The following is a 22,558-nucleotide window of genomic DNA, read 5'->3' as shown; positions in this document are numbered from 1 at the left end:
GAAAAAGAAAGAAGAGAAAATGAAGATATGGAGCCTTTCGGCTTGTTATTGCTTACCGAAGGTAGGTGCTGCACGAAGTGTCAGATAACGCATGCAAGAAATTATATAATGCATGAAATTGACAAGATGTGCGGAGCACATGAGATTTACTTATGCACGGGATCTGCGCTCGGCTTTGTACAAAGGATTACATGCAACATCGGCAAGACTTGTACAAAAGGTGGTTGTCGGAACAGGTTCCGGCAACCGCGCCCTACGGGTAAAACTTACGAAGATGCTCAATGTTCCAGGAGTTGCTCACCGGAATGCCATCTTCAGTCTCAAGGCGGACAGCGCCGGGCCTAGTGACTCGTTTCACCCGATAAGGGCCTTCCCACTTCGGCGTCAACTTGCTGGAATTCTTGGCGGACTGAACGCGCCGAAGAACAAGGTCACCTTCCTTGAAGCTTCTGGCTTTAACTCTGCGGCTATGGTAGCGGCGCAAAGCTTGCTGGTATCGAGCAGCTCGTACAGCAGCCTGAAGACGATCCTCCTCAAGGAGCAGCGCGTCATCTTGTCGCAGCTGCTCTTGCTCAAGCTCATCATAAGCGAGCACTCGAGGTAACCTGTATACGAGTTCCGTGGGGAGAATTGCCTCTGCTCCATAGACTAGAGCGAAAGGCGTCTGGCCAGTGGCTCGATTTGGCGTCGTCCTGATCGACCAAAGAACCACCAGCAGCTCCTCGATCCAGTTCCTTCCGCACTTGCGCAGCCTGTCGAAAGTCCTGGTCTTGAGCCCGCGCAGCACTTCAGCATTTGCCCTCTCCGCTTGACCGTTGCTTCTCGGATGAGCAACAGAAGCGAAGCAGACCTTGGCGCCAATATCTTGGACGTACTGCATGAAGGTGCGGCTCGTGAATTGTGTGCCGTTGTCGGTGATGATCCTGTTAGGGATCCCGAAACGGCAAACAATCGACTTGAAGAACTTGACTGCTGACTGCGCTGTCACCTTCCTCACTGGTTCCACTTCCGGCCACTTTGTGAACTTGTCGATTGCGACGTACAAGTACTCAAAGCCCCCGACAGCTCGGGGAAAGGGGCTGAGGATGTCGAGCCCCCAGACCGGAAATGGCCAGGATAAAGGGATCGTCTCGAGAGCTTGAGCTGTCTGGTGTACCTGTTTGGAATGGAACTGGCATGCTTCACACTTGGTTACTTGTGCAGTTGCATCCTAGAGGGCTGTCGGCCAAAAGAAACGTTGCCGGAACGCTTTGCCGGCAAGTGCTCGTGCGCCAATGTGGTGACCACATATGCCTCCGTGTATCTCTGCCAACAGCTTTTGTCCATCTTCTCGGCAAACACACTTCAATTTCACACTGTCGAGTCTTCTTCTGTACAGTGTGCTGTCAACAAACTGGTACATACTTGACTGCCGGGCTACTCTTTCCGCTTCTTCCTGCTCTTCGGGAAGTTCTCCTGTCTGAAGGAAATGGACAATCTACTGCGCCCATGCTGGAGCTTGTGGCTCGACAACAAGGACTAAAGGCACATCTGCTGCTGCGGGAGCATCCGCTTCTACGGCGAGAACCTGCGGTTCTGCCGGAGCTTGATGTTCCCCGGCAAGCTTGCCGGAGCAAAGCTTGTCGGGAGCGTCTGCTATGATGGAACAAACCATAAGGCTTGCCGGAGCAGACTGCTCCTCAGCACCCTTGGTGTTGATCTTGGGGACTTTCTTGGCGGCGGCTTCAGGGAGCTCTGCCTGAAAATAGTCACCAGAAATCAACTTCCTCTTCTTGTTCTGTCCAGTTGATGGCGTTACGGACGGTTGAGTCAGCTTGAGAACAAAGATCCCTGGTTCCACAGGCAACTTTAGTGCGGCGCACTTCGACAGGCCATCAGCAATGTCATTCTGAGCTCTCGGAACATGCTCCATCTGTAGGCCGTCAAAGTGCTCTTCCAGCTTTCTCACTTCATCAACATATGCTTCCATCAACGGACTCTGATAATTCTTGTTCACTTGGCGGACGACAAGCTGCGAGTCACCCCTGACAATGAGCTTCTTGATCCCAAGGTCTGCTGCGATTCTGAGACCGGCAAGCAATCCTTCATACTCTGCAGTATTGTTGGTTGCTTGCTCCTTGGGAAAGTGCATCTGGACTACGTACTTAAGGTGCTCTCCGGTGGGTGCGACAAGCAGCACGCCCGCTCCGGCGCCTTGCAGCGAGAAGGCACCATCAAAGTACATCAGCCACTCTTTGCTCTCCTCCTTAACGGGGATGCTTGTCTTTGGAATTTCTTCATCTTGTGTTGGCGTCCACTCTACTATGAACTCCGCCAATGCTCTGCTTTGGATAGTTGAAGTACTCTCAAACTTTAGGCCAAAGCTTGACAGTTCCAGTGCCCACTCGACAATCCTGCCTGTTGCTTCTGGATTTTGCAGTATCCTCTTCAGTGGAAAGCAAGTGACGACTGTGATCTCATGTGCTTGGAAGTAATGGCGCAGCTTTCTCGAGGCCATGAGAAGGCCGAAAAGCAATTTCTGCACGCTGGAGTACCTTGACCTAGCTCCCTGTAGAAGGGAACTGACAAAGTAAACTGGTCGCTGCACCATTCTCTTCTGCATCTTATCATGCTCCTGCACAGATCCATCCTTGTCGGGACCAGAGCTTGTCTTGTCGCTGGATGCATCTGCCGTGGTTGCTGGCTCATCATCTGCCTCCCTCTCCGCCACTAACGCAGCACTAACCACTTGATTGGTTGCCGCTATATACAACAGCAACTTCTCTTGTGGCTTAGGTGCAACAAGTGTTGGAGTGGAGGACAGGTATTTCTTCAAGTCCTGCAGCGCAGCCTCTGCCTCCGGAGTCCATTTCATTGGACCTGCCTTTTTCAATATTTTGAAAAATGGCAGGGCGCGCTCAGCAGATCTAGAGATAAACCTGCTGAGAGCAGCCACGCAACCGGCAAGCCTTCGTACATCCTTGACGCGCTTCGGTGCTTCAATATGCTCTATGGCCTTGATCTTGTCGGGATTGGCTTCAATTCCCCGCTGAGACACGAAGAACCCGAGAAGCTTGCCGGAAGGGACTCCAAACACGCACTTCTCGGGGTTAAGCTTGAGGTTGATCTTGCGCAGATTTGCAAATGTTTCGTCTAAATCTTGAATCAGGGTCGCCCTGTCCTTGCTCTTGACCACTATATCATCCATGTAGGCTTGCACATTTCTGTGCATTTGTGGCTCAAAAGTGTGGTGGACTACCCTTGCAAATGTTGAACCAGCATTCTTCAAACCGAAAGGCATCCGTACGAAACAGTACGTGCCACACGGGGTGATGAATGCGGTCTTCTCCTCATCCTCTTCTGCCATGAAGATCTGATGGTATCCTGAGTATGCATCAAGAAATGAAAGCAAATCACATCCGGCCGTGGAGTCAACAATCTGGTCGATGCGCGGCAAAGGAAATGGGTCTTTGGGACAAGCTTTATTGACATCGGTAAAGTCGATACAAAGCCTCCATTTCCCGTTAGCCTTGTGCACGACAACAGGATTGGCCAACCACGTGGGATGGAGCACTCCTCTGACAAGGCCTGCTGCTTCCAACTTCTTGATTTCTTCTGCGATGAACTCTTGGCGCTCCACTTCCTGTTTCCTGACTTTCTGCTTGACGGGCCGCACATGAGGACAGACGGCAAGGTGGTGCTCAATTACTTTCCTGGGAACACCGGGGATGTCAGACGGTTGCCACGCGAACACGTCGACGTTCGCCCGCAGGAAAGCAATGAGCGCGCTTTCCTATTTAGGGTCGAGAGTGGCACTGATGGTGAAGGTACCACCAGTGCCGTCCTCCTTGGCGGACACCTTCTTGGTTTCAGGTGGAGCTTCCATTGCCTTCTTACACTTGCCGGTGGAGCTCGATGGTGCGTCCTCGACGGTAGCGCAGCACTCCGAAGAGGTGCGCTTGCCGGAGTGGGCATCAGAACTCCTGCCGGACTTGGTCTTCTTCTTCCCCCAGGAGCTTCAGCGGCAAGTGATTTGCGATCTGTTGCGGCTGCTGCTTCCCGGTAGATCTTGTCGGTGCAGATAAGAGCATCCTTCTTGTCACCAGGGACAGAGATGACACTTATCGGGCCTGGCATCTTCAGCATGTTGTAGGCATAGTGAGAGGCTGCCATGAATTTGGCGAGTGCTGGACGACCGAGTATCCCATTGTAAGGCAATGGAAAGTCAGCAACGTCAAAAGTAACCCTCTCACTCCTGAAGTTCAACTCGCTGCCAAATGTTACCAGCAACGTGATCTTTCCCTTTGGCTTGCTCCTTCCCGGATTGATTCCTTGGAACGTACCGGTTTCTTCGAGCTCGCTGTCAGGGATCTGGAGTTTCTGGAGCACCGCGGAGGAGATCAGGTTCAAGCCGGCCCCGCCGTCAACTAACATCTTAGTGACCTTGAGGTTGCGGATAGTTGGTGAAACCAACATCGGCAAGCACCCGACCGCAGTTATGCGATCAGGGTGGTCCTCAATATCAAAGATGATAGGCGTGCTGGACCATTTCAGAGGCTTGCGTGACTCGACGGGTGGTTCTGCTGCATTAACTTCCCGCACCCACTGCTTGAGCTGGCGGTGCGAAGTATGCAGAGAAGCACCACCGTCAACGCACAGGACCTCTGTGGCTTTCTGGAACTCCTGCTCATCAGTCTCCTCATCATCCATGTCTTCATCATCGTCGTCATCTTCATCCTTGTCGCGGCCGCGAGGAGGTCTGTTTCCTTGCCGCTGCTTGGCCTTGCCGCGGCGTCCTCCTCGGCCAGGACGTTTCTTGCCGGATCCTCCAGCACCTTCCTGGGCTTTCTCCTTGTCGCGCCGCTCGTATTCAGCTTTCTGTTGCTCAACAAGCTGCTCGACTTTCTTGCAGCTCTGGAGGTCATGGCCCTTAGTGCGGTGGATTTTGCAGTACCTCTTGTTGGTGCCGTCCTGCTTGTTGGCAACTGCCACAGCTACGGCAACCTCCTTGCCGGAGTTACCAGCTTTGGCTTCTTTGCCGGACTGCTCAACGGCTAGCACCTCTTTGCCTTTCTTTTTCCTGTTATTTCGCCGCCGGTTTTTCTTTGTCGGGGCAGCATCATCACTGTCAGATCCTCCTGCTCCTATGTTCTCTCCGGGGAGTCTCCTCCCTTCCTCAGCACGCGCACACTTGTTGGACAGGGCATATAGCTCACTGACGTCTCTGATCTTGCACATCGCCATCTCCTCCCGCATCCTGCGGTTTCGCACGTTCTGATGGAACGCGCTGATCACCGCAGCAGGGTGAACGTCTGGGATGTTGTGCTGTACGCTGCTGAATCTCTGAATGTACTTGCGTAGGGGCTCTCCTTCCTTCTGGGCGAGCAGGTGAAGGTCACTCTCTTGGCCATGAGGCTTGTGGCCGCCTGTGAAGGCGCCGACAAACTGATGGCATAGATCGGCCCAAGAGGATATGGAGTTGTCTGGCAAGTGCATGAGCCAGGATCTGACGTTGGGCTTGAGCACCAGCGGGAAGTAGTTGGCAAGGATCTTGTCGTCCCGTCCCCCGGCAGCCTGCACCGCAATGGTGTAGATGCTTAGGAACTCCGACGGATGCGTCTTGCCGTCGTACTTCTCCGGTACGTCTGGCTTGAAGTTCTTCGTGCTGGGCCACTGGACTTGCCGCAGCTCACGAGTGAACGCAGGGCAACCTACCGCGTACGGCAAGTCGCCTGGTTCCCCTGGCGCATGCATGTCGACAGAGGGCCCAGCGCGCTTGTCGGATTGACGTCGCGCTTCTCTTCGATGCTCGACGCGAGTACGAGCGTCTTCTTGCTGTCGATCGCGAAGAACTTGGCGCTGATCGCGATGAGCTCGTGGATCCGACGATGCGGTGGAGTCGCTATCGAGGTGGATCCGGCGAGTTGGCGATCTTGGCCTTCGGGGTGGTGATTACATGGTGGTTGCACCTCCACCAGTTTCGTCGCCACCGGCTCGCGCCTGGCAACCCTGCCGCGGTAGCGACGCGCTCGGCTGCCGCGGAGTGTTGCCGTTGGCGTAGCCGATGAGACTCTGAATGGTGGCCCTTCATTCGTCGATCTTGTCCGACGTCGGAGGGTAATCCAGGAGCAGTTGAGCTCGCGCCAAAGCTTCTGCCGGAGTGGTGGGTGGCAGTGGCGGATGGCGCGAGGAGCGGGATGTGCTCGGACTTCTAACCATGTTAGAAGGAGCATTATCCCGTCCGGGCGACCGTGTCTCGCTCGTGCTGGTACGCTGGCGTGCATGCTGGTCTTGAGCACCCCGGGATCCACCAGCTTGATCTTGGCCCAACAAACATATGGTACTGCGAGTACCATGACACTGTCGGTCCTGCGCCTCCTGAGATGGGCGCGGAACAAGCGCGGACGTCGAGGTCTGCGCCGCCTTGCCCTTGGACCTGGCAGCGTCGTGAGCTTCCTCGTCGACGTCCGTCCTTCCGCCGACGTCTACCCCACCACCTGTTTGCTCCGGTGGCGTTGGGATCAACGTGGAGGGAACAGCTGCCTCCGAAGCCTTCTTCTTCGGTGGCATGTTGATGAAGAAAATGAAGATCTAGCTCGTGTGAATGCCGGATCAGGTTCACACAACCTCGACGCCCCCTACCTGGCACACCAAAGATGTCGGGGAAACTGATCCACGAACACCTATGGGACCGGCGGACCGAGCCCCTTTCGGTTCGACGGGGGGCGGAGGTCGCACGAAGAGCAGATCGAGGCAAAGCACACGAGCAGTTTACCCAGCTTCGGAGCTCTCCGGAGAGATAATACTCCTACTGCTGCTTGTTTGATTGTATTGTGTTCTTGCTCGAGAGAGAGCTAAGTGTTTTTCTGGCTTCCGAATGATCCGAACCCCCTCTACGTTGCGCATGGGCCTCCTTTTATATGCTAAAGGGGTCACCGACAGGTGGCAACGTAAACAAGGGTACAAATGTAAAAAGAGAGGTGGTTGGTACAGTTACTTGTACAGTGTTTCCTACCTAACCCTGACGGCAGGGGACAAGGGCATTAAATTCCCGTCTGTGTAGCCCAAACAGTGCAGAAAAGGACCGTCAGGGGCGCCGCCGCTCGCCACGATGGCGATCTTGTCAGCTTCGCATGCCACCGCGCACCGCTGGCTGCCCAGCCTCCTGCCACGCTCGCCTGGAAAGGCCCCTAGAGTGACACGTTAGTGGATGCGCTGGAGCATGGGCACAGAGTAGCCGCTGGTCGCGGCAAGTGTCTTGCCGCGGTCGTTGTCTTGTTGGGTCCGGGAGCTAGTCGCTCACCGGGCCTTGCTGGGACGCGCGACGTGTCGCAGCAAGTTCCTTGAAATGCCTTGGTTGGCCTTCCCGTCAAGCTCCTCTTGCCGGGGCCTTGTCTCCTGGGCTTAAATACTTTGTTCTTGAATGGCTCCAAAGGAACCACGGAGGATCTTGGCGGTCATCCAGCAAGCCTTGCCGCGAGGCGCTGCAACTGCCCGTGCACAAGTTCGGGATACTAGGGTACCCCTACTCTAGTACACCGACAGTCCATGAGGGTGGGCGGCGCGCCCCCTCCCCCTGGGCGCGCCCCCGTACCTCATGGGCCCCCTGGAACTCCACCGACCTCAACTCCAACTCCATATATTCACGTCCAGGGAGAGAAAAAATTAGAAAGAAAGTTTCATCATGTTTTACGATACGGAGCCGCCGCCAAGTCCTAGTCTCTCTCGGGAGGGCTGATCTGAAGTCCGTCGTTGTCGTCATCATCAACCATCCTCCATCACCAATTTCATGATGCTCACCACCGTGCGTGAGTAATTGCATCGTAGGCTAGGTGGATGGTGATGGGTTGGATGAGATTTACCATGTAATCAAGTTAGTTTTGTTAGGGTTTGATCCCTAGTATCCAGTATGTTCTGAGATTGATGTTGCTATGCTTAATGCTTGTCACTAGGGCCCAAGTGCCATGATTTCAGATCTGAACCTATTATGTTTCATGAATATATGTGAGTTCTTCATGCTATCTTGCAAGTCTATAGTCACCTATTATGTGTTATGATTCGACAACCCCGAAGTGACAATAATCGGGATACTTCTCGGTGATTACCGTAGTTTGAGGAGTTCATGTATTCACTAAGTTCTAATGCTTTGGTCCGGTTCTCTATTAAAAGGAGGCCTTAATATCCCTTAGTTTCCATTAGGACCCCACTGCCATGGGAGGGTAGGACAAAAGATGTCATGCAAGTTCTTTTCCATAAGCACGTATGACTATATTCGGAATACATGCCTACATTACATTGATGAATTGGAGCTAGTTCTGTGTCACCCTATGTTATAACTGTTACATGATGAACCGCATCCGACATAATTATCCATCATGGATCCAATGCCTACAAGCTTTTCACCTATTGTGCTTTGCTTATTTACTTTTCCGTTGCTACTATTACAATTACTACAAAACTGCTATCTTTACTTTTGCCACTGTTACCATTACTATCATACTACTTTGCTACTAAATACTTTGCTGCAGATACTAAGTTATCCAGGTGTGGTTGAATTGACAACTCAACTGCTAATACTTGAAAATATTCTTTGGCTCCCCTTGTGTCGAATCAATAAATTTGGGTTGAATACTCTACCCTCGAAAACTGTTGCGGTCCCCTATACTTGTGGGTTATCAAGATTATTTTATGGCGCCGTTGCTGGGGAGCATAGCTCTATTCTTTGAGTCACTTGGGATTTATATCTGCTAATCACTATGAAGAACTTGAAAGACGAAAGAACTAAGATTTTTCCCTCAACTACGATGGGAGGTAAGGAACTGCCATCTAGCTCTGCACTAGATTATCCTTCTGTTTTGAGTAAGCTTGCGACACCTAAACCTGCTACTGCTATGAATTCTGATATGTCGCATGTTATTGATGATGCCACTTCTACTATGCATGATACTTATGATGAAACTACTTCTATGCTTGATACTACTTTGCCATTAGGTGAATTTCTTGATCAACAACTTGCTAGGGTTAGAGAAAATGAAATTATAGAAGATGAAATTATCGATGATAGTGATGATGAAGGTTCTTCCCCTAAGTATGAATTGCCTGTTGTTCCTGAGGGTTATGTTATGGATGGAGAAACTTCTAGAGATCTTCTTGCTTTCAATGATAGATCTGATCTTAAGAAGTTACTAGCTAAACTGAAACAGAAAACTCTAAATGCTAGAACGAAATATGACCCTGCTTTTGCTACTTCACCTATCTTTGTTACAGATAAGGAATATGAATTATCTGTTGATCCTGAGATAATTACTTTGGTTGAATCTGATCCTTTTTATGTCAATGAATCTGAAACAGTTGTGGCACATCTTACTAAATTGAATGATATAGCCACCGTGTTCACTAATGATGAGAAATCCCGCTATTACTATATCCTTAAGATATTTCCGTTCTCATTAAAGGGTGATGCTAAAACTTGGTTTAATTCTCTTAATCCTGGTTGTGTGCGTAGTCCCCAGGAAATGATTTGTTACTTCTCTGCTAAATATTTCCCTACTCATAGGAAACAAGCTACCTTGCGGGAAATTTATAATTTTGTGCAAATCGAAGAAGAGAGTCTCCCACAAGCTTGGGGGAGGCTTCTCCGATTACTTAATGCTTTGCCTGATCATCCTCTTAAGAAAAATGAAATACATGATATCTTTTATAATGGACTAACTGATGCTTCCAAGGACCACTTGGATAGTTGTGTTGGTTGTGTTTTCAGGGAAAGAACAGTAGACCAAGCTGAATTACTATTGAATAATATCTTGACTAATGAAAATAATTGGACTCTTCCTGAGCCAATTGAGCCAGCTCCTGAGCCTATTCCTGAACCAACTCCGAAGAAGAGGGGTGTTCTATTTCTCAGTCCCGAAGATATGCAAGAGGCAAAGAAATCTATGAAAGAAAAAGGTATTAAAGCTGAAGATGCTAAGAATTTACCTCCTATTGAAGAAATATATGGTCTTAATATACCGCCTGTTGAAGAAACACATTGTCTTGATAACCCGACATAGGTAGTAAAGGTAAATTCTCTTTATAGAGATGATAAAGTTGAAATCTCGTCTATTAAATTTCCTAGCCAATGTTTAGATGAATTTGATGACTTTATGGCTAGGCAAGAAAGTTTTAATGCTTATGTTGGTAGGAAATTAAAGAGTAATGCTTTCATGATAGACGCTTGAGTGATTATATGGCTAGAGTTAAAGGTGAACTTAAACTCATTAGCAAATATGCTTCTATTGTTACCACTCAAGCTGAACAAGTACTTAAAGCTCAAAGTGATTTGCTTGATGAATTAAATAATAAACACGATTTTGTTGTTAGAGTGGCTACTAGAACTGGTAGAATGACTCAGGAACCTTTGTATCCTGAAGGCCACCCTAAGAGAATTGAGCAAGATTCTCAGAGAAATAATTTAGATGCACCTAGTCCTTCTAAAAAGAAGAAAAAGAAAAATGATAGGACTTTGCATGCTTCTAGTGAACCTGTTATCAATACACCTGAGAATCCCAATGATATTTCTATTTATGATGCTGAAACACAATCTGGTGATGAACATGAACTTAGTGATAATGTTAATGATAATGTTCATGTTGATGCTCAACCTAGCAATGATAATGATGTAGAGATTGAACCTGCTAGAATCAACATTATGATAAGAGAGACTTTGTTGCTAGGAAGCACGATAAAGAAAGAGAACCATGGGTTCAGAAACCCATGCCTTTTCCTCCTAAGCCATCCAAGAAAAAGGATGATGAGCATTTTGAGCGCTTTGCTGAAATGATTAGACCTATCTTCTTATGCATGCGCTTAACTGATATGCTTAAATTGAATCCTTATGCTAAATACATGAAGGATATCATTACAAATAAAAGAAAGATACCGGAAGCTGAAATTTCCACCATGCTTGCTAATTACACTTTTAAAGGTGGAATACCAAAGAAACTTGGAGATCCAGGAGTACCAACTATACCATGCTCCTTTAAAAGAAACTATGTTAAAACTGCTTTACGTGATCTTGGAGCCGGTGTTAGTGTTATGCCTCTCTCTTTATATCGTAGACTTGAATTGAATAAGTTGACACCTACTGAAATATCTTTGCAAATGGCTGACAAATCAACTGCCATACCTGTCGGTATTTGTGAGGATGTGCCTGTTGTGGTTGCAAGTCTCAATATCTTAACAGACTTTATTATTCTTGATATTCTAGAGGACGATAGTATGTCGATTATCCTTGGTAGACCCTTTTTGAATACTGCAGGGGTTGTTATTGATTGCAACCAAGGCAATGTCACTTTTCATGTTAATGGTAATGAGCATATGGTACACTTTCCGAGGAAAAAACCTCAAGTTCATAGCATCAATTCTATTGGAAAAATTCCAACTATCATTACTGGAGGTTTTGAATTTCCTCTTCCTACTGTCAAGAAAAAATATGATATTCTTATTATTGGGGATGTTCATATCCCCGTTGAGGTAACCTAGTGTTATTCGAAATTTCTCCGGTTCCATGTTATTCGGAATGAGTTTGTTAACAAGACTTGATCAACCTTGTTAGTGGATTCCTTTTGATGATCATGAGATGGATGAAACTAGATGGCACAACCTTCTGTACCCACTTTTTACTTTCTGTTATTTAGAATAAATAAATCAAAAATAGTATTATCTGTCTATTTTCTGAATTATCCATGCAATAAAAAAATATCCCGAAAATAAAAGTTCTCCAAATGCCCTGCAAATTTAGTATGATTTTTTATGAAATATTTGAGGATTTTAGGCACTAAAAACACAGCAGGGGGCAAGCACCTGGCAACGAGGGTCCAGGGTGCGCCCACCCTTACTGGGCGTGCCCCCCTACCTTGTGGGCCCACGGTGGCCTCCCTCGACTTATTCCTGCACCCACACACTCCATCTTCCTCCCAAAAAATCCCCATCCAGCTCAAGCACGAGTTCTAGCTCCTTTTGCTGCGATTTTCGATCTCCTTGCTCAAAGCTCCATTCACGAAACTGCTTTGGGAGATTGTTCCTTGGTATGTGACTCCTCCAATGGTCCAATTAGTTTTTGTTCTAGTGCTTCACTGCAAATTTTTGCTGCTTAGGTGACCCTGTTCTTGAGCTTGCATGCCAAATTTATGAGGTCCCAAGTAATTTTAATGCATGATATAGGCTCTAGGCACTTGTGGGAGTAGTTGCTATCAATCTTGTTTAGTTTGATTCACTTTTATTTTGAGTTACTAAAAATTTCAGAAATTTTCAGAAAAAGATGAAGAGATTGTTTTTGAGGGGCTCTTCTAGCCAAAGCTCCAAGGATAAACAAGCTAAGGAGAAAGAAAAGGCCAAATATAATCTTCCTCGCATAGCGGATGTAAGGGCTTGTGAGTGGCCTTGTGATAATTTCTTGAGAGCAGCCGGGATTTATGAAGACTTTTATTCTTTGGCTGAAAATGCAGGCCTCACCGACTTCCTCCACGATCGGATCGAACAGTATCTCTTACTCACCAATACTTTCGTGCAAAACTTTTACTATTATCCTAAGAATTCACCTCCTTCAGTAACTTTTCATTTATATGATGAGGCTAAGGAAATGTCATTACGTAATTTTTGTGCAGTTTGTAGAATACCCTTTGAGGGCATCTTAGATGAACCACATCGTAAATATGTGGAGGGTTTTATTGACACTATTATTGTAGGGGAATCGAGGAAGGTTTCTGATGCGAGAATAACTAGCATACATTTTCCTGTTTTACGCTACTTTGCCATATTTGCTAGTTGATGCTTAATTGGTCGTGGAAATTGTGGAAACTTCAGTGTTCCTGATATTACTATTCTGCTCCATGCCTTATTTGGTGATAACACTTTTAGTATGGGTGTCGTTATTGCTAAATGTTTAAGTCTAAACCGTACAAAGGGCCCCATCTTTGGAGGTACATATGTTGAACGCCTCGGTAAACATTTTGAGATACCTATTAGGCATTATGAGAAAGAGGAGACACTGCTGCCCCCTACCTTTTTTAGATTACAGGAGCATGGTAGCGCATGAATTTACTGTTGACAATGATGATAAGATGCTCCTGTATAACCTGATATTTAATAAGAAACACAATGAGACTATTATCTTACATGCGCCTTCTTTGTTTGATTTAACAGCAGGCCATTACCTCGTCTTGCTGAAGGTTGTGTATGCGCATCGGGGCCAGACATCCGCTCCAGAGCCTGAGCCGGAACCTCCACTGGACCCTTATCGTCCATCCTGTTATTAGTGGGATCCGGAGGAGATCGCCAGCCACTGGTATCTAGATGACACTCCTCAGTACACCGGGGAGAGTAGCCGCGATCCTTGGGCATAGACCAACTTAGGCCAAAAGCCTAAGCTTGGGGAGTACGTATTTCTCACCGACATTACATTCATGTTCACACACTCATTCTAGTTGTCGGTGCTCATACTTTTTCATTGTACTATCCATGCTAGTTTAATTTCTTTTTCTAGGTTTCTTCTCGTGTGTTTGATAAACCTTAAGAAAAACCAAAAAAGTAGTTAGTTTAATTTTCATGCTTGTAGTAGTAATTAAAAAGAAAACCCAAAATGATTACTCGTTCTTCTTTTGCTTGTTGGGAGCTTTCCCGTGTAAATAGTTTTATTTCTTTTCTTTCCTTTGGGGGTCGAGAGGAGAAGACCATAATGAAAATTCTTAGTGGCTCTAATATGCATGATTGTTTATTTAACCAAGAGCCCATATTACCTTCTCTTCTCTCTTGAATTGAATGCTTGCAGATTCCAGCTTAATCCAATGCACGTGCACTATTATTTTTATACACACCGTTCGGTCGTGCAAGTGAAAGGCAATAATGACGATATATGATGGACTGATTGAGATGAGAGAAGCTGGTATGAACTCGACCTCTCTTGTTTTTGAAATATGATGAGTTCATCATTCCTGATTTAGCCTATTATGAATAAAAATGTTTGCAATGACAATTAGATATTATAGTTGCTTATGCCATGCTTAATTAGCTAGGAGCTTATAATGGTTTACCTTGAGTGCCAACATGCTATTAAAATGGTTGTGATGTGGTATGATAGGGTGGTATCCTCCTTTGAATCATTCGAGTGACTTGACTTGGCACATGTTCACGCATGTAGTTGAAATAAATCAACATAGCCTTCACGATATTTATGTTCATGGTGGATTATATCCTACTCATGCTTGCACTCAGTGTTGATTAATTTTAATGCATTTTCATGACTGTTGTCGCTCTCTTGGTTGGTCGCTTCCCATTCTTTTGCTATTTCACCTGTACTAAGCGGGAATACTGCTTGTGCATCCAAACTTCATAAACCCCAAAGTTATTCCATATGAGTCCACCATACCTTCCTATATGCGGTATTTACCTGTCGTTCCAAGTAAATTTGTATGTGCCAAACTCCAAACCATCAAATGAAATTCTGTTTTGTATGCTCGAGCAGCTCATGTGTCAACTAGGGTTGTCTGTATCTTCCATGCTAGGTGGGTTATTCTCAAGGGGAGTGGACTCCGCTCCTCATTCACGAGAAAATGGCTGGTAACCGGGATGCCCAGTCCCATGATCAAAAGATCAAAACAAATCAAAATAATTAAACAAAACTCCCCCAGGGTTGTTGCTAGTTGGAGGCACTCGTTGTTTCGAGCAAGCCATGGATTGATGCTTGTTGGTGGTGCGGGAGTATAAACTTTACCATTCTGTTTGGGAACCGCCTATAATGTATGTAGCATGGAAGATATCGAGATCTCATAGTTGTTGCATTGACAGTAAAAGTATACCGCTCAAAATTTATTAATCTCTATTTCAAAATCAAGCTCTGGCACCTCTACAAATCACTGCTTCCCTCTGTGAAGGGCCTATCTATTTACTTTTATGTTGAGTCATCACCCTCTTATTAAAAAGCACCCGCTGGAGAGCACCACTGTCATTTGCTTGAATTACTATTAGTTTATATTGGGTATGACTTGATTGGATCTCTTTTACCATGAATTACAATGTTTAGTCAGTCCTTGATCTTTAAAGGTGCTCTGCATTTATGTTTTGCGGTCTTAGAAAGGGATAGCGAGATACCATCTTGTTATATCATATTATGTTTGTTTTGATTAAGTGTTGTCATCCAAGATTTATTATTATTTCTCGCTGGTGGATTATGCCATTGATATGAGTAAACATGAGACCTAAGTGCTATTGTGAATATGGTTAGTTCATAATCTTTGCTGAAAACTTGAACGTTGGCTTTACATATTTACAACAACAAGAGCAAACAGAGTTTGTAAATTTTTTTCTTTATCACTTTCAGTTTATCAACTGAATTGCTTGAGGACAAGCAAAGGTTTAAGCTTGGGGAGTTGATACGTGTCCAACGTATCTACTTTTCCAAACACTTTTGCCCTTGTTTTGGACTCTAAGTTGCATGATTTGAATGAAACTAACCCGGAGTGACACTGTTTTCAGCAGAACTGCGATGGTGTTATTTTTGTGCAGAAAACATAAGTTCTCGGAATGACATGAAAATCCACGGAGATAACTTTTGGAAAATATAAAAAATACTGGCGAAAGAATCAAGGCCAGGGGGCACACCCTGTCCACGAGGGTGGGGGCGCGCCCCCTGCCTCGTGGCCCCCCTGGATCTCCACCGACCTCAGATCCAACTCCATATATTCACGTTCGGGGAGAAAAAAATCAAAGAGAAAGTTTCATCGTGTTTTACGATACGGAGCCGCCGCCAAGCCCTAATCTCTCTTGGGAGGGCTGATTTGGAGTCCGTTCGGGGCTCCGGAGAGGGGGATTCGTCGCCGTCGTCATCATCAACCATCCTCCATCACCAATTTCATGATGCTCACCGCCATGCGCGAGTAATTCCATCGTAGGCTTGTTGGACAGTGATGGGTTGGATGAGATTTACCATGTAATCAAGTTAGTTTTGTTAGGGTTTGATCCCTAGTATCCACTATGTTCTGACATTGATGTGCTATGACTTTGCTATGCTTAATGCTTGTCACTAGGGCCTGAGTGCCATGATTTCAGATCTGAAACTATTATGTTTTCATGAATATATGTGAGTTCTAGATCCTATCTTGCAAGTCTATAGTCACCTATTATGTGTTATGATCCGACAACCCCGAAGTGACAATAATCGGGATACTTCTTGGTGATGACCATAGTTTGAGGAGTTCATGTATTCACTAAGTGCTAATGCTTTGGTCCGGTTCTCTATTAAAAGGAGGCCTTAGTTTCCATTAGGACCCCACTGCCACGAGAGGGTAGGACAAAAGATGTCATGCAAGTTCTTTTCCATAAGCACGTATGGCTATATTCGGAATACATGCCTACATTACATTGATGAATTGGAGCTAGTTCTGTGTCACCCTATGTTATAACTGTTACATGATGAACCGCATCCGACATAATTATCCATCACTGATCCAATGCCTACAAGCTTTTCACATATTGTGCTTTGCTTATTTACTTTTCCGTTGCTACTATTACAATTACTACAAAACTGCTATCTTTACTTTTGCCACTGTTACCATTACTATCATACTACTTTGCTACTAAATACTTTGCTGCAGATACTAAGTTATCTAGGTGTGGTTGAATTGACAACTCAACTGCTAATACTTGAGAATATTCTTTGGCTCCCCTTGTGTCGAATCAATAAATTTGGGTTGAATACTCTAGCCTCGAAAACTGTTGCGATCCCCTACACTAGTGGGTTATCATGCTGCGGCGCCAGTGGAGAAGGTTGCGCCGCGCGCCCCCCACGGCCGGTCGCCCTTGGCGGAACATGGGCCGCGAGCAGGCTAGAGTGGAGGTCTTCTTTGCCGATGGGTGCTGCCGAGGAGGTCTGGACGACCCAGTGCTCGACGTGTGCCCTCGGGGTGTCGGCCATGGTGTCGGTGGAGCAGTGATGTCTACTACACAACCTTCTTCTTGTAGACGTTGTTGGGCCTGCAAGTGCACAGGTTTGTAGGACAGTAGCAAATTTCCCTCAAGTGGATGACCTAAGGTTTATCAATCCGTGGGAGGCGTAGGATGAAGATGGTCTGTCTCAAACAACCCTGCAACCAAATAACAAAGAGTCTCTTGTGTCCCCAACACACCAAATACAATGATAAATTGTATAGGTGCACTAGTTCAGCGAAGACATGGTGATACAAGTGCAATATGGATGGTAGATATAGGTTTTTGTAATCTGAAAATATAAAAACAGCAAGGTAATTAATGATAAAAGTGAGCGTAAACGGTATTGCAATGGTAGGAAACAAGGCCTAGGGTTCATACTTTCACTAGTGCAAGTTCTCTCAAAAATAATAACATAGATAGATCATATAACAATCCCTCAACATGCAATAAAGAGTCACTCCAAAGCCACTAATAGCGGAGAACAAATGTAGAGATTATGGTAGGGTACGAAACCACCTCAAAGTTATTCTTTCGGATCGATCTATTCAAGGGTTCGTACTGGAATAACACCTTAAGACACAAATTAACCAAAACCCTAATGTCACCTAGATACTCCATTGTCACCTCAAGTATCCGTGGGCATGATTATACGATATGCATCACACAATCTCAGATTCATCCAACCAATCACAAAGTACTTCAAAGAGTGCCCCAAATCTACTACCGAAGAGTCAAGAAAACGTGTGCCAACCCCTATGCATAGGTTCATGGGCGGAACCCGCAAGCTGGTCACCAAAACATACATCAAGTGGCACGTGATATCCCATTGTCACCACAGATAAACACGGCAAGACATACATCAAGTGTTCTCAAATAAAGACTCAATCCGATAAGATAACTTCAAGAGGAAAACTCAATTCATCACAAGAGAGTAGAGGGGGAGAAACATCATAAGATCCAACTATAATAGCAAAGCTCGTGATACATCAAGATCGTGCCATAGAGAGAACACGAGAGAGAGAGATCAACACATAGCTACTGGTACATACCCTCAGCCCGGAGGGTGAACTACTCCCTCCTCGTCATGGATAGCACAGGGATGATGAAGATGGCCACCGGTGATGGGTTCCCCCTCCGGCAGGGTGCCGGAACGGGCTCCCGAGAGGTTTTTGGTGGCTACAGAGGCTTGCGGCGGTGGAACTCCCGATCTATCATCATTTTCGATTGTTTTAGGGTACGTAGGCATATATAGGCGAAAGAAGTCGGTTGGGAGGTGCTCGAGGGGTCCACGAGACAGGGGGCCACACCCTGTAGGGGGGGCGCCCCCTATCTCCTGGGATCCTCGAGGGTCTTCTGACTTGATCTCCAAACCTCCCGGATGATATTCTTCCAAAAAATCACGATGACGAAGGTTTCATTCCATTTGGACTCCGTTTGATATTCCTTTTCTTCATAATACCGAAACATGCAATAAAACAGCAATATGGGCTGGGCCTCCGGTTAGTAGGATAGTCCCAAAAATGATATAAATGTGTAAAATAAAGCACATAAACATCCAAAAGGGGTAATATAATAGCATGGAACAATCAAAAATTATATATACGTTGGAGGCGTATCAAGCAGCGGAGGACCGGTCGACGGAAGAGAAGATCCAACGCACCCCTACATGGCACGCCAAATGTCGGATTTAGGGATCCGGCAACCCTTGAGAGGTTCGAACTCTGTGGTGCGTGTGGAGACCTCAACCTGCCCAGCCTACCTACTCGAAATCCTCCTAAACCTAACGCGTCGGGCTCAAAGAGACACAAAGACACAGAGATTTATACTGGTTCGGGCCACCGTTGTAGTGTAATACCCTAACCCAGTGTGGTGTGGTGGATTGCCTCGAAGGGCTATGGATGAACAGGTATAGTGGATGAACAAGCCTCAGGAGGTGAGATGTTATTGAGCTGGTGTGGTGGTCGGGTGAGAATGCATCCCCCTCCACCATGGTGGTGGCTAAGCCCTATATATAGTGGCCTTGGTCCTCTTCCCAAATAGGAGCAGGAAGGGATCCCACAACGGCCGGATTTGAAAGGGGACAAGTAGTACAGTCTATCCTGACAAAAGTAGTCTTCGCCTGCGAAAAGCCTCTGGTCGTGACGTTGTGGTGGGCTTGTCGATAACCTCCGTCTTGTCGTCCTGGCGGTCTTGGTCTTGTTGCACCAGAATGGAAACCTTTGGCTAATTCCTCGGGACTCCGTGCATGTGGCTTGCCTCCCTTGCACCGAAGAGGAAACTTGCGCTCTGCGCCCGCATGGCACCCGCCTGGCCTTGGTCATCATGGCTCACGTCAGCTGAGCCTCGTGAGGTAGCTTGCATAGAACTCTCCACCCCTCAAGAGCCCTCCTGAGGAGGCCGATTCCTTCGGGGGTCTTGGTGTTGCCCACCTCGCGAGGCTTGGCCCCTCGCGAGGGTCTTGCAGTGTTGGTGTTGATGCTGGGTCATACCATGCCGTCAATGAAGCCATGTGGTGGGCCGCAGGCAAGCATGGCTGGATACCCCCGAATCTAAGACGCCGACAGTACACATTGATTAAAAATATAAATTGTATCCAAATATTAGGATGGGATCATGATATTTGCAATTCACGTAAGGAACGGTCATTGATCCATCATACATCTATATTCTATTGAATTTGAGCATGTCTATGTTATTATTAGACATAATTGATCCACAAAGTTAGTATTTTGAACTCCAAACAATGCATCACTTTAGCAATCGAATATAAACGTGAGGATAGTTCATGTTGTGTGTGTAAAGCACATTATACATACAAAAATTACACAATGAACATTATAAATAGCTAGCTATGAACTAGCACATTTGAATTCAACTTAAGGTGGTTTAAAAAATTCAAATTCAACATGAAGTGCATTCAATTATTTGAATTTGAGATCATGGCATTTGTAATTGATACCTAAATTATGGGGCATCAATCTTTGTCTTGATTTTGTACATTGTAGCATATATAGTCGCATAAAAAATAGACTCAAATTTACCTCCTCCAATCCAAAATAATCGTAGTTATAGCATTTTCAAGTGTCAAAATTTCAAAAAGAAGCACATAATTGAATGAGGTTTTCAAACATACAAGGTCAAATTTAACGTTCTCTATTTAGGTCAATCGTCAAAGTTCAAGAGTACTCTAATGTGAATGCTTCTGTTTCAAAATTTTGAATGAAGCACCAAAAGAGCCTCTACTTGCCCGAAACCCTGTGAGACCAATGTTTGGTAGAAGGAAATTACTTTTCTAACTCTGGCCCATGAAGCCTACCGAAAAATATTCATACACCGTGGCCGCCTAAACACACATTCGTTTGGCAGAAATAGCTCCCGCCCAGTATTTGGGACACCTGGGATTACCGTCCAACCACCGACCCACAGTAGGTCCAAAACATAAGAGGGGTGCAAAGTTTGTACTTTCCCCAAATTTCAAACAAGCGTGTCCCATCTATTAAAAAAACAAGCACGTCCGAGACCGAAACATGGTTCGCCCTTAGCTCCCTCCCTGTCTGATTCCCCATTCGTACTCCATGGGTGCCAAAACTACCTCTCCACCAGCCGCGAAACGCCGGCATCCTCAGTTCGCCACCCCATCGCACCCATCAACCTCCGCCCTCTTCCATCAGCCGGATCTGATACCCCGACGACCCCGTGCACCACAACCGCAACGCCCTCCACGGCTAGTAGTTAAAGCTAAGGCCGAGCTTCCTCCAGGATGCCGACGTGCGTCGTACCCAAGCCTGTTCAACCACGCCATCCTGCGCCTCACCGCTGCTGCTCGAACATCACCACTGTCCATCGCGCCGGAGCTGTTCCCGCTACGCCGTCCTTCGACGCCTCGGATCTGCTCCCCCCTGCCGCCGACAGACGGCCACCGCAACATAATCAACAATTTAGCCATGGGTTCTCCAAGGCTCCACCCTCCTCTAAAACATCAGTTCCCCTGGTAAAAAGAAGAACATCACCGTGATATCATGAGGTCACAACACTGGCAATCGAAAATGGTACACCTCTTCCCTTATTCGTGCAAATCTTACGTGTCTGCTTGCATGGTATTCATCCCATAGAAGACACTAGTTGACCGCTTCTTCCTACATCTTCTTCCTGATACTAGATGTTCCTAGTAACTCGTGATGCACAAGGTTTCTCCTCATATACTATTTCACCTTAGCTAGAGGTCCGTCGCCCCCTGGATTTCAATTCCTGGCTAGTTGATTCCCGATTAAAGGAATCATTCCCCGGCGTAACAAGTGCTAGTCTGCCTATTACGCTGGGGAAGCAGCACCTCAGTGTTTATCTTAGGAGTGTGTGGGGCCTAGGAGTTGCTGGTGCCTGATCTAGAGGTCGGCTGGGCCTAAAGGGATAGCCAGGGGTGCTCCCAAGCACAGCGGTGGTGTGAGCTCGCGGGGACGGCTGCGCAGCGGAGGCAGGGGTCTGGGCCGGTGGTCGCTGGCGGTTCGAGAAAGATCGTCAACAGTGACTGGCGGGAGGTAGTCAAAGGCCATCTGCCTGTTACTTGTAGATCGGGCGGTTCATAAAAAAATAGACTGACCTATTTATTTTCAGTCGACCGTTATTTTGATAGGACCACATGTTGTGGTGTGCTGGAGGAGTACCTGCATTTCCCAGCCATCCTTGTGCTCATATATTACAAAATCATATGGAGTAGAATCTAATTTTGTTTTCCATGCAATGTTGTAGAGCTATCATATGTCTCGTGTCATTTATTTTTTAGCCACCTGCTATCTGCTACTTTTATAGTGCACTAGTTCTGCACACACTTCACCCATACTCTCATTATTGTTTTTTTATGCATGGGTATTTCATCCTCTGCCAACCGGTTGATAGAAGCACGAAATAAAAGAGAGAAGCAGCTCTAGTTTTCTTCGGGCTTAGGCAAGACACATTTCGGTGCTATAAAGGGTGTAGTGTCATCAGATGAAAACGGTAAATGTAGCTCTGGAGTTGATGATCTCGCTCGCCATGAACCACCATCCCAGGTGCTTGCTTTAACTTCCTAGTGTCATATGTGGTTGCATGTTGCATATGATGTCTATCTTGTATTCGAAAGGCCGAAGTCGGTCTTTATTAGATAAGGAAAGATATTTTTTACATGAACCACCATCCCATGAGCACCAAAAGACAAATATCTAGTCAGGGCACTGGCCGAGCCAGTAACAAGCCCAGCACAGACAGGCATCACCTGAAGCCAACTAAAAAGCCATGATGGTGGCGAAGCAGCCCGCCTCCCACTAGGTTCTCAGATCCTCGATGATCATGCTCACCACTCCAGCTCGATGTCTAGCTTGTATTGCTTCCAATTTGGTTAAATTGCATCTTATTAGCTTACACATTATACCTTTGAATATGACATGCCTTCCTATTTTTGGTACATACTAGTACATCTGTCTATTAACCATGTTGTTACATCAAACTAATGTTCTTGTGTATCCCTCATCAATCACTTATGATGAGACAGTCACCCCAGTGGGTTACTGTGAGAAAATATCCACTTTTAAAGAATGCAGTGTCAGCCTCCCCACGTGATTCTCAAGAAACAACAAGGCTA

This window comes from Triticum dicoccoides, chromosome 4B (assembly GCF_002162155.2).
Source record: "Triticum dicoccoides isolate Atlit2015 ecotype Zavitan chromosome 4B, WEW_v2.0, whole genome shotgun sequence".
Lineage (NCBI taxonomy): Eukaryota > Viridiplantae > Streptophyta > Magnoliopsida > Poales > Poaceae > Triticum > Triticum dicoccoides.
This window is presented reverse-complemented; position numbering follows the sequence as displayed.